The sequence below is a fragment of the Phaseolus vulgaris genome, chromosome 3, assembly GCF_051622355.1.
Source record: "Phaseolus vulgaris cultivar YP4 chromosome 3, ASM5162235v1, whole genome shotgun sequence".
Classification (NCBI taxonomy): domain Eukaryota; kingdom Viridiplantae; phylum Streptophyta; class Magnoliopsida; order Fabales; family Fabaceae; genus Phaseolus; species Phaseolus vulgaris.
The window spans coordinates 6099251-6111790 of record NC_143500.1 but is presented as its reverse complement, the minus strand read 5'-3'; positions in this window follow the sequence as shown (position 1 = coordinate 6111790).

The following is a 12540-nucleotide window of genomic DNA, read 5'->3' as shown; positions in this document are numbered from 1 at the left end:
TTAAATATAATTATATAAAAATAAAAAATGCGGATACACAGGCACGTGAGTGCCTGTGTTCCCGCTCCTATTAATAATAGGAATAATATTAATAATATGAATATAATTTATATTATTATTATTAATAATAATCTAATTTATATTATTATTATTAATAATAATCTAATTTATATTATTATTATTATTATTAATATAATTTATATTATTATTAATATAATTATTATTATTATATTAATAATAATTAATAATAATAATTATATTAATAATAATAAGTATAATAAAAATCATAATATGACCAAAGAACTTGTATGGTATAGTAGTTAATGTTATAGTAGTTAATGTTTCTTTGGTCATTGAAAGGACTTGGATTTGAGTCCTACCGATATAAGTTATTGTGGAAAGGACTTAAATTTGAGTCCTACCGGTATAAGTTATTGTGGAAAGATAAGAAATTCAGCATGTGTTATTTTCATTCTTTTGATTGTTAGAGTTTTATTTTAAACACTAAAGAAAGTATAGGTAAATTTGATTTGAGAAATGATGAATCAATTTTACTAGGATAGTCATAAATGTCTATAGATTCTACAATTCTAGAACATCTACACGTGAAGTAGTCATAAATGTAAGATTAAATTATTACAAACTTGATAAGTTATACGAACTAAATGATTCTTTTGCTAATATGAAGATACAACAAATCATAAAAAGGAAAAAAAAACGTCCTAGAAGAACAACAACTATAACAATCTATAAACCTATCACACTATCCAATATAGAATACAGAACATACTATACGAAACTCAAATGGAAAAGAATCATCCATCCGAAATTTTTAAGTCACAAATGGTTTGATATATGAAAAAAAAAAGATAGTTTAAAGTGATTTTTTAAAATGTTTATTTTACTTCTAAACATTAAAAAAAATGCATGTAGAAAAAAATATATTTTTAAGATTTTTTTATTTGATCCGACAAAAATTGACATTATTTATATCTATTTTCATTCCCAATGAGGGATTATGTAGTTCTTTTAAAAAAATATGTTTATTGGTTGGTATTTTTAATTGTTTTTTTATTGAAAATTTCAATTATCATGTAAGTTGAGACATAACATGATAATTAATATATTTTGAACTCTTCCGAAAAATGAAAATTTTAATCATCTAACTAATCCAATACCCAACATGATAATTTTTAAAATTATATGGAAATAAAGATTTTAACCATTAAACGAGTTTGAAACTCAACATGATATTTTTGAAATTTTACAAAAATGAAGGTTTTAATTATCAAGCGAGTACCAGACTCAATATGATAATTAATGAAATTTATGACAACAAAAATTATAACTACAAAACAAGTTCGAGATAATTTATAACTTTTACATAAATAAAGATTTTCATTAACAAGTTAGCTCGAGACACAATATCATAATTTTTGAAATCTATGAAAACAAAAATTTAAATTATCAAACAAGTCCAAAACTTAGCATAATAATTAATAATTTTTGAATTTATTTTTCCATAAATATTTCTTAACAAAACTTAAAGATGAAGTAGTTACTTTTAAAAGAAAAATAAAAATTATAAAATACTTGAAACTCAACTATACATTTTTATAACAAAGAGATGGAGTGAGGATTTTTTTATTATTTTCAAACAAAAACGTAATGGAACAGTATGTTGGTTATTAATTCTGATTTTATTATTATTAATTCTGATTTTATTACTCTTAAACTATTTTACCGTTATATTGCATTAATGATCAATTTATAGGCTTGTTAGTATTCCTATTTTATAGCTTCCAGTAATTGTAATTTTATTATATATATATATATATATATATATATATATGATTGAGTAAATCAAAAGGAATAAGATCAGTTTTGCAATTTTATCAGTTGTTATAACCTTTTGTCTTTTCTTATTTCCTTCGATTAGTTCCTACAACTGGTATCAAGAGCTAGTCTGTTATCATGAACTCTACCCAATTATCAATCCCTATCCTTGATGGAAAAAATTACAATCGGTGGTGTGTGCAAATGAGAGTTTTGTTTGATTATCATGAGTTATGGGATGTTGTTGAGGGTGGAGTGTCTGATGCAACTGAGGCGCAACGAGTAGCGCATCGTGATCAGAAGAAGGACAATAAGGCTTTGTATCTCATCCTCCATCAAGGGATGAATGACGAGACTATTGATGTCTATATAAATAAAGTTATTGACTTGACAAATCAAATGAAGACCAATGGTGAAACACATTCAGAGCAAACAAATGTGGAAAAGATTTTGAGGTCTTTAACTCCCAGATTTGAACATGTTGTTGCTGCAATTGAAGAGGCCAATGACATTTCAAAAATGACAGTAAGGTTATTGTCTGGTTCTCTACGAGCGCATGAGCAACGAATGAATGACAATAAGATTGAAAAACCAATTGAACAAGCTTTACAAGCATAAGCCTCAATTGGTAGCTCCTATCCTAAACATGGTACCTATTTCAGCAAAGGTCGTGGTGGCCATAATTATGGAGGCACTTGGCACGGGGAACGTGGTCGCGGAGGACGAGGAGACATTTATAATAAATCAAATGTTGAGTGTTATAATTGCCATAAACGTGGCCATTATGCAAATGAGTGCAGATCAAAAGATGATAATCATGCTGCCAATTGTGCTCAAGAAGACGACAGTAATCACATACAAGATGAAGAGGATCATACAGTACTAATGACAACCACATCAAATGAAACCCCAAACAATCAGACTTGGTATTTGGATACAGGTTGCACAAATCATATGTGTGGTCAGAAGGAGTTGTTTGCAGATTTGGATGACTCATTTCGCACAAAAGTGAAATTCGGTGATGGCAGGTTCGTTCCGGTGACTGGAAAATGGTGAATTCTTATCACATTGAAGAATGGTGATCACAGGTACATCTATGATGTTTTCTATGTACCTGATATGAAAAGTAATTTGTTGAGTATGGGGCAGTTGGCCGAGAAGGGTTATGTGATGCATATAGTTGAAAATAAATTATCAATTTTTGATAAAAAAGGTAGTTTGATTCTTAAATCCTTTTTATCAAAAAACCGCATGTTTCCAGTAGATATTCATATGGGTGATTTCAAGTGTTTGAATGCAATAGTGAATAATGAATCGTGGTTATGGCATTTACGCTTTGGGCACTTAAATTTTCAGAGTTTGGAAAATCTTTCCAAAAGAAATTTAGTGAATGGTTTACCCCATATTCATCACCTGATCAATTGTGTGAGACTTGCATTTTTGGAAAGAATAACAGGACACCATTTGTTAAGGAGCCTTGGCATGCAAAATTTCCTTTGGAGCTTGTTCATACAGATGTTTGTGGCCCGATGAACATATCATCAGTTGGAGGTAATAAGTATTTTTTAACCTTTTTGATGATTTTTCAAGGAAAACCTGGATTTATGTATTGAAAAGCAAGGATGAGGTATTCCACTACTTTAAAATATTTAAAACATTTGTTGAAAGAGAGAGTGGCAGACAAATCAAGATGGTGCGTAGTGATGGAGGAGGTGAGTACAAGTATAACGAATTCAAGAGGCACTGTGAAGAACTTGGGTTGCAACATAACATAACTTGCCCCTACACACCTCAACACAACGGAGTTGCTGAGAGAAAGAATAGAACAATCATGGACATGGCGAGGAGCATGCTTAAAGCGAAAGGTATGCCAAATTATTTTTGGGCGAGGCCGTAACATGTGCGGTATATTTGATAAACAGATCACCCACTCGGAGTGTTCCTAACACAACTCCGATTGAGGCATGGAGTGGAATCAAACCCAATGTGCAACACTTGAAGGTATTTGGGTCAATTACTTGTGCTCATGTCCCCAAGACAGAAAGATCGAAGTTGGATGATAAGGCAGTGAAAATCATTTTCATTGGATATAAGCATGGGGGATACAAACTGTACAATCCAATGACAAAGAAGGTGATTGTTAGTCGTGATGTTACATTTTTCGAAGATGAGGAATGACAATGGAATGCAGTAGCTGAAATAGATTCGAAAAAACGATATATTTATGTTTTGAATGATGATATGGAAGATGGAGTCACTCTTGAAGCACCTGCAGTTCAACCTGAAGCTGCAGTTCAACCTGAAGTTGCAACTCCAATTGCAACTATGATGGAGCGACCAAGAAGGTAGCAGCGACAACCTGTATATCTTCAAGATTGCGAAGTAAATCTTGATGATGAAGTTGATGACAATGGAGATTTGGTTCACTTTTCTTTTCTTGCAGAATCAGAACCTGTGAGACTTGCCGATGCCATTCAACACCCCCAAATGACAAAAGACTATGAATGAAGAATTGATGGCGATTGAGAAGAACAATATCATGACTCAAATTGGGAAGGTTGTTCCAAATCAAAATTAAGGGAGGATGTTGGTTATTAATTCTGATTTTATTATTATTAATTATGATTTTATTACTCCTAAACTATTTTACCGTTATATTGCATTAATGGTCAGTTTATAGGCTATAGGCTTGTTGGTATTCCTATTTTATAGCTTCCAGTAATTTTATTATATATATGATTGAGTAAATCAAAAGGAATAAGATTAGTTTTGCAATATTATGTAATTACGTAAGTTGCTATAACTTTTTTTTCTTTTCTTATTTTCTTCAATTAGTTCCTACAAAGTACATGTATGAAATTCATAAAACATGTATAAAATTCAACCACTAACATGAATCCACGTGTATACCAATACCATTTTCTTTATTTTATGCAATCTTCCGTACGTTTTCGGTGAAGCATTGGTTCTTGGAAAATCCGCATATATATTATACACTAAATTACCAAATTAAAACCTGCGTATTCTTGCAATTGATAAAGGCATAATAAAGGGTTATTAAATATTAAACCTGCGCCACATATACTACACATAAAACGGTTTTCACGAGATCACTCCCATCCTTTATCACAAATAGAGTAGATATTAGAATATTTTATAATATATAATTGGGTTCAAACTTCATCTTATATGTCAGTTTTATGAGGTTGTCAGGCGAACTATCCATAATATGTTATCCCACACACGTGATGTTACTCTTGGCATGAAGGAGTGAGTTTGAGATCTCACACCAACTAAAGATTAAAACATTTAATAGTATATAAATGATGCAAACCTTATCTTATAAGTCAGTTTTATAAGGTTAAGTTAGATTTAAAGTTCACTTCATAATAATTCTTGACAATATTTTTTCTTTCGAAAATGAATAAGTTTTATTTGAACAATTTTAGAGTGATTTTAGAGTTTTAGAGTAAAGTCGCACATAACAATATCATTTTAGTATAAAATAATATAATTAAAATAATATATTAATTAAATTATTTTATTCAAAAAATCATAAAAATTATATATAATTTCAGTTAAAGTTAAAATCAAAATCGTTATTATGATTAACAAAATTATATTTATGAAGTACTAATTTTACTCGGAGTCTTTTATGATCTAAAGTTGTCCATCCTAAAATTATTCAAGTAATATACTCCTTATTATTTTTGAAATTATTTTTACCTAAAATTTTAATTTAGGAAGAAAAAAATTATTGTAATTTCATGCAAAATCCCAATGAGTCCACATGAATTAGAATGGGTATGTAAATAGGCAAAGAAAGAGTAGTGAGAAGAAAAACATGAATTGGCAGAAAATGGTGGCCCCACTCACGTTATTGCAAACAAATGCACCCCTAATACAAGCAAAAAGAAAACGTATGCAAGTATCCCTAAAAAGGGTGGGTGGCAATGGGAACGAATAACACAGTGCATTTAGTAGGGCCCAGCTTAATGAAGATCACACTTACAATTTAATGAAAGCAAAACCTAAAAGACAGTGCAAATAAATTGCACTCCTACACGTCTAAGACAGTGGCAGTACTCCTCTCAAACAATAATGTAAGCACAAACAGATTATGGAAAAGAAAATCCATCAAGATTCTCCAATCACACAAGCAATATGAAATTTACACATCTTATTAAATGTTCGTATTCAACACCTTTAGAAATCGATTTTGAATTATCAAAATTCCACTGGATAACAACCTTCATTTCCAGCAGCAACACCTTGGTCTGCACCAGAAGCCTGCTCTGTGGCAGCATCCTTCTTGGTTACAGTTCAGTGGATCATCTAACATCTAAAAAGATTAGATGATAATGAAGGAATCGCAATAACAGAGATAGAAGATAAACATAAAATGGTAAATGAAAAATCGCGTGCTGAAAAAATTTATGTGATTCGATTGAAACTCACGATGTGGTAAGAAATTCATTAAGAGAGAATATGAGATTACAACACAAAATTTATCTTACTAGTGACTTTCAAATCTCAATTAAAGACACTTGTTAGTTACAAGCTCCTATATATACACATAAAATTATCTAACTAACTTCCAAAAGAGGACGCACCAAACACTTGCAAAATCATTTGTACGGTAACTTAGGAGCGCAGAACACAAACTAATGCTAGAAGTCAAACTAATGCACTATACGGTCTTGTTAGAAGCTCTGATCAAGATAGACAGTCTTGAACCACTAAACGCTCTAACCTCTAGATGATTTACGACCTCTAGATGGTCTAAAAATCTTTGAACATAGATTTTTACTTAACTAAATCTTCACCTTAGTTCAACATAAATTTTTTGATTGGTAAAACACCTACTTTCTCTAAGTCTATTATAGACTTAATCACCTATCAGTTGGATTAGAACCAAACAACGAAAGAACTTATTGTGAGATAAAACTTTCTTGATTATATAAGAGAGATTATGATCCATTGAAACCTTTTTCACCTTCACATATTGTCTAGCAATCTCTTCTTTGAAAGTTGTATGACATTACTATTATGATAGTAGACTGTTACAACTTGGTCTTACACTTTCATCTCCTTAGATAGACCCTTAAGCCACAAAGCTTCTTTCACGGCTTTTTTCATGACAACATACTTTGTCTCAGTGGTTGACAAAGTCACTACCTTATGGAGATTGACCTTCCAATTGATAGTAATACAATATGCATTAAACAAATAATCAATGAGAGATTTTATAATGTTTAAACACCAAGCAAAGTCTGAGTCAACAAACCCTTCTATTGGAACATCTCTAGTAGACCATCTAGCTCCACTATAAACCAAGACTCTTCCAAGTGACCCCTTTAAATAATGAAGGATCCATTTAAGAGCTTGTCAATGTGCTTGTTTAAGGTTAGATATAAACCCACTTACAACACTCACAACATAAGTTGTGTTAGGATGTGCGCAAACCATAACATACATTACAGAACCAACGAGATTACATATAAAAGACCATCCATATAGATTTATTCCTACACCATCTTAGGTGAGTGTTCATTACTCAACTCGTTGTGGGAAGTTATTGTTGAAGATGGATTGAACCCAACAGTTATGAAACAAGTTTTAAGTTTGCCATGTCAAATTTATCAACGATTTTTCTAAGATAGGTCTCATAAGACAAGTACAAACGCTTCAAATCACATCATTTGGTGATCTTAATCCCTAATATCTTCCTAGCACCTCCGAAGTCCTTCCTTCAAACTTGCTACTGAACTAAATTAACCTTTTGTATATCAGGTTTATTATTGCTTGCTATCAGAATATCATCTACATACAATAGCAATATAATGAACAGACCATCTGCTATAAACTTGAAGTAGACACAAGTATCATATTTTTCTATGTTCAAAACCAATTATAGAAATGAATTCATCAAATTGTTTGTTCTATTTTCTTGGAGATTGTTTCAGACCATACAAAGATTAGTTTATATAGTTTGCAAACATAATCTTCATTGCCTCCTACGTCAAATCCTTCTGGTTGTTTCCTATAGATTTTTTTTTTCTAACTTTCCATCTTCCAACTCAAGGTTAAGCTCAACAACCATGGCTAACAACATCCTTATTGATCTATGTTGCACACTAGGGGAGAAAACATCATTATAATCAATTATTTCCCTTTGTGTAAAACCTCTAGTCACTAGTCTTAATTACACTTGATGTTTCTGATGTGTTGTCTTTGAGTGAGATTTGGTAGATGTGTCGTTGGACCATCTCCTCCATGTAACCACTACACTGTCTAATCAAATTGTCTATTCTGTGAAATATTATACCATCTACTATGACTAAAAACACAAAATTAACATAAATAACAATTTTAGCCCAAATAAACTCAATTAGACAAATCCTAACTAAAATAATGGATTTATTCATGATTATTGTCCAATAAATCTATGATTAAAACTTAAAAGTCTGAGTAAAACTATGCTCATGAAATATCCCCATACTAATCTTTTTGCACTTATGGACAAACTCTATACACTCACAAGGGATCAAAGGAACAAAGTACAAACGAATGACAAAATTTATAGCAAATCCTAAGAACACATAAACCTATGCAAAATTTCACCCTTATATAATCCTATGGATTAAATTTATTGAGTTTCATGTTGTGTTCTAAAATTCTAAAAAGATAAGAAAATTCAAGTTCTTGTTCTAAATAAAGATAAGTTAGACTCTTATTATAAAGAGAGCATGAACATACAAAGTATGTTTAATAGGTCTCACGCACATATTGAATGAATTCTTTGAAAAAACATATGATACTTATGATCATATTGACTTGATCTTAAGTATTTTTTCAAAGAAGGGAAGGGCTTATGTGATGACCATAAGAACACCCAAATGTTTTGGATAACATGTCATTGGAAGACCTTGTGGGTATCTTGAAGGTACACGAGCTGGAGCTCCAATAAGATTGACTTCTTAAGAAAGAGAAATCTCTTGCACTCAATGCAAGTGGTACACCTTCACAAAAGTTCTAAACATTGAAGGATTGTCAAACACACCCTTAGAAGAGAAAACCTTTAAAGAAAAATATCATACATATTTTATATCAAGAAAGACCCATCACTTATGGAGAAAGAAACATCACAAAGGCACAATCTTCAAAAGGAAGAGACTAAAAGAACAAGAAGACTCAAATTTTCTATTATGTGTACAATAAATTTTGTCACTTCAAATATGAATTTCGTGACAAGGACATAAATTAAGAGAAATATAAACATTTCTTCAAGAAAGATATCAAGAAAATTCTCATGTTTACATAAAGAGAATTAGATAATTTCAAGTCTGAAAAAAAAAGAAATAAAAAATGTTACAAACCTCTATTTTATGAAAGACGCTATGTTTGATTCCTCATCAAGTGAGTTTGACAATAAGTAGATTTCTCCTGCCTTCACTTTGTTATCAATATCTCATAATTTTCTTTTCAATTCTTCTCTTTCCACACTTTTCTTTTAAAAGAGAATCAATAATAATTATTTAAACAAAAATAGTTTTTTTTTTTAAAAAGTAAGTAGTAGGAGAAAGGATATTAGCTGCTATAGAAAATATTTTTATTAAAAAAATGTTAATTTGACATATGACCACAAAATAATTATACAAAAACTCACAAAAATATTAATAGGAGTTCAATCAGATTTTGACAAACAATATTAAAAATTGAGGATTGAAAATGATTTTTTTTTTCATAATATTTTACATCCATTATTTCTAAATTAAATATTGTCAAAATTTTCCAAACTTCTACTTGACCTCACACAAAAGAATAATAAAACTATGATCTACCACATACGCACTTCTACAAAGGAGTTTAAATAAAACGTATCCAAACATTGACTTTCAGCAATGATATTTCAAAAGAAACCATAGCAATAATGCAAAAACATTCTTAACAAAGTTAACAATCATTGCAATCTTCTCATGAGGAAATCACAACACAGTAGCACCTCACCTTTAATGTTACTTACTCTCTTCATTACAAGTGTAATTGGGTGACTGTGTATCTCTTAACTTTGCATATAACCACACAATTTAGCTTTCTTTTTCATCTCAATCAAAACCATATCATGAAGTGTTTCCTTAATTAAGGTTGAAATGAGAAGATAATTATATTTTTATGGATTAAACAACTCCAGAAAATGAGAGCTCAATTTTCACTTCATTCTAATTAAAAAAAACCCAAATAAAATGTAACCCAAGTTATTCATAACCAAAATCAACAACTACTTTACCCACATTACATTGAAACTCACATGGGTCAGTGATTCACATAAATGTTATTCCACATTTAATAATTAGCAACAATGAACCAAAAGTATGCTAACAAATAGGAAATGATTTCCATGAGGCAAAAATCAAAAGAGCAACTAAAAGTAGAAAACTTTTTTAGAGAATCTAAATGTATAATTTAATTTAAAATTTTATCAAAGTGGAAAACATATTTAACTTCAAAAGTTATCTCTGATATTTCAATTTCTGCAATCAAATATACTTTTAATAAGAAGACACAGGATTGGTATCTTAATGTCATCAGAACATAACCATTTTGCTTATTATGAAACATGTTAAAATTGAATTACATTTACTAACCATTAACTAAAATTAAAAGAATATAAATGTAAATAATGTTATTTATACACTAGAATGAGAGTGACATTGAAACGATACATTAAATCAATGATGTGGACTAAAAAGTTATATTTTTAACCTACTTCCCATCATTAAGAGCATTGAAACAAGTTGCAAGCAACAACTCAAATAAGGATATGTGAGATCTGGGAACTATAAGGAGAGTTATTGGATAATCATAAAATGTTGTCGATATTGGTATTCCATCACCATTTTCTTTTGCACATAAATTATCTGTTACCAATGAAAGAATAGTTCAACCAATGCAACAGAACTAGAAGGCTTTAAAAAATAGTTAGTTGTAAACACTTGAGTGGTTTGGTCATAAAATTCTCTTTTCTACATTAGTTAGAAGCAATCAACCTTTATCACTTAATACAATTAGTTAATGGATTTTATTTCTTGATTTTACGATCCTTTTCTTATCTTGTTGTGAAGGAAAAGTAAAAACACAAAACCAAGTATAAATAAGAATTATATATAGTTTTATTGTAGTTAATTAGTTTTTATATATGTTTCTATATTTCATCGATAGGGTAAAAACGAAAGATTTAAAACCAGGTACATTCATATGGTTATCCAAGAACTACATGTTATTACTTACCTTTACCTAGTTATATAAAGATATCTTCAATTTAGTTAATTTTTTTGAAAATATTTAGTAAAAAGAATAAGATTTTGGAAGTGCTTTCTCTTTAAATTTAATTTATATAAATTATTATATTAAATTTTTCTTATGTCAAAACTTTGTTGGAGATTATCCGTTTAGTATATATATATATATATATATATATATATATATATATATATATATATATATATATATATATATATATATATATATATATAACTTTGTTGGTTGACTTTCTCGTTGATTGACCTTGGAGACAAGCTCTAACTCCAGTCTGTCTCTTATGGAATCTGTTTTACATCTTGTTGCACTAGGACGCGACTCTTTTGAAACAGTGTGACTCAAGCTCCTTTTATAGCTTATCTCTTGTAACAACTTTCTCTCATGAGAATATAATATCTCAACTGAAAGCATTAGGAAAACATTTTGTTTATGGACACCTTTTTCTTGAGGTGCTACAACAGAAAAGAATCTTATATCTAATGAGAGCATAAAATAATAACAGAACAACCACATGTTAGCAAGATACCATCTTAGGTGCCAACAACAGGAAAATATTCTGCTTACGTGGGCACCCTACTCATGGTGCCACATTATCTTTTATATCTTTTACTATACACGTACCTCAATCTCCGCGTGCCCCAAACACACACCCTTAGGTTAAAATATGTTTACATGACTTAATCATTACCTGTACTAGCATGTACCTCTAGGTTAAAAAATAGCTTTTACTAATAGTCCTGCACCAACGTATAAAACATTATTTTAATTACGCCTTAACAGGCTTACTAACCAAATTGGACCCAATCACATGACTCACTTTGTTGGCCAACAACCGAACTGACTCACCAAACACTAAGTTCTGAGCGCTATATATATATATATATATATATATATATATATATATATATATATATATAAAAGTAGTGAATATGATTATCTTACAAACCAATTTTAAAACTTGTTATTATATCCATAGCCTGAAAATATATATGATGTATTTTTTTTCCTACTTAGTCCTTTATCAGGTATATGCATGGTCTCTTTTGTATGTTTGGTTGGAAGTATTATTATGTGGTTTTGCCTGATTTTGGTGATCTTTATTATATATAACATGGGTGGTTTGTTTGGAGAGGAGAAAACTAATAGAGCTGACTTTATTTTTGGTCATCATATATAATATGCTCTTCGTTATCGATAAATAGTATGATTATTTTTCAGAATGGTTCTTATAATATGGTTTAGTTTATATATATAGCATTAAGATTCACTCTTAGGGTCGGTTTAAGGTTATAATATAAGAGAGGTGATGTTACAATTTTTATCTTTTCATAATGGCGTAAGTCTAATTGTTAATTTAGTCTAATATTGTTTATTCAAATTCTA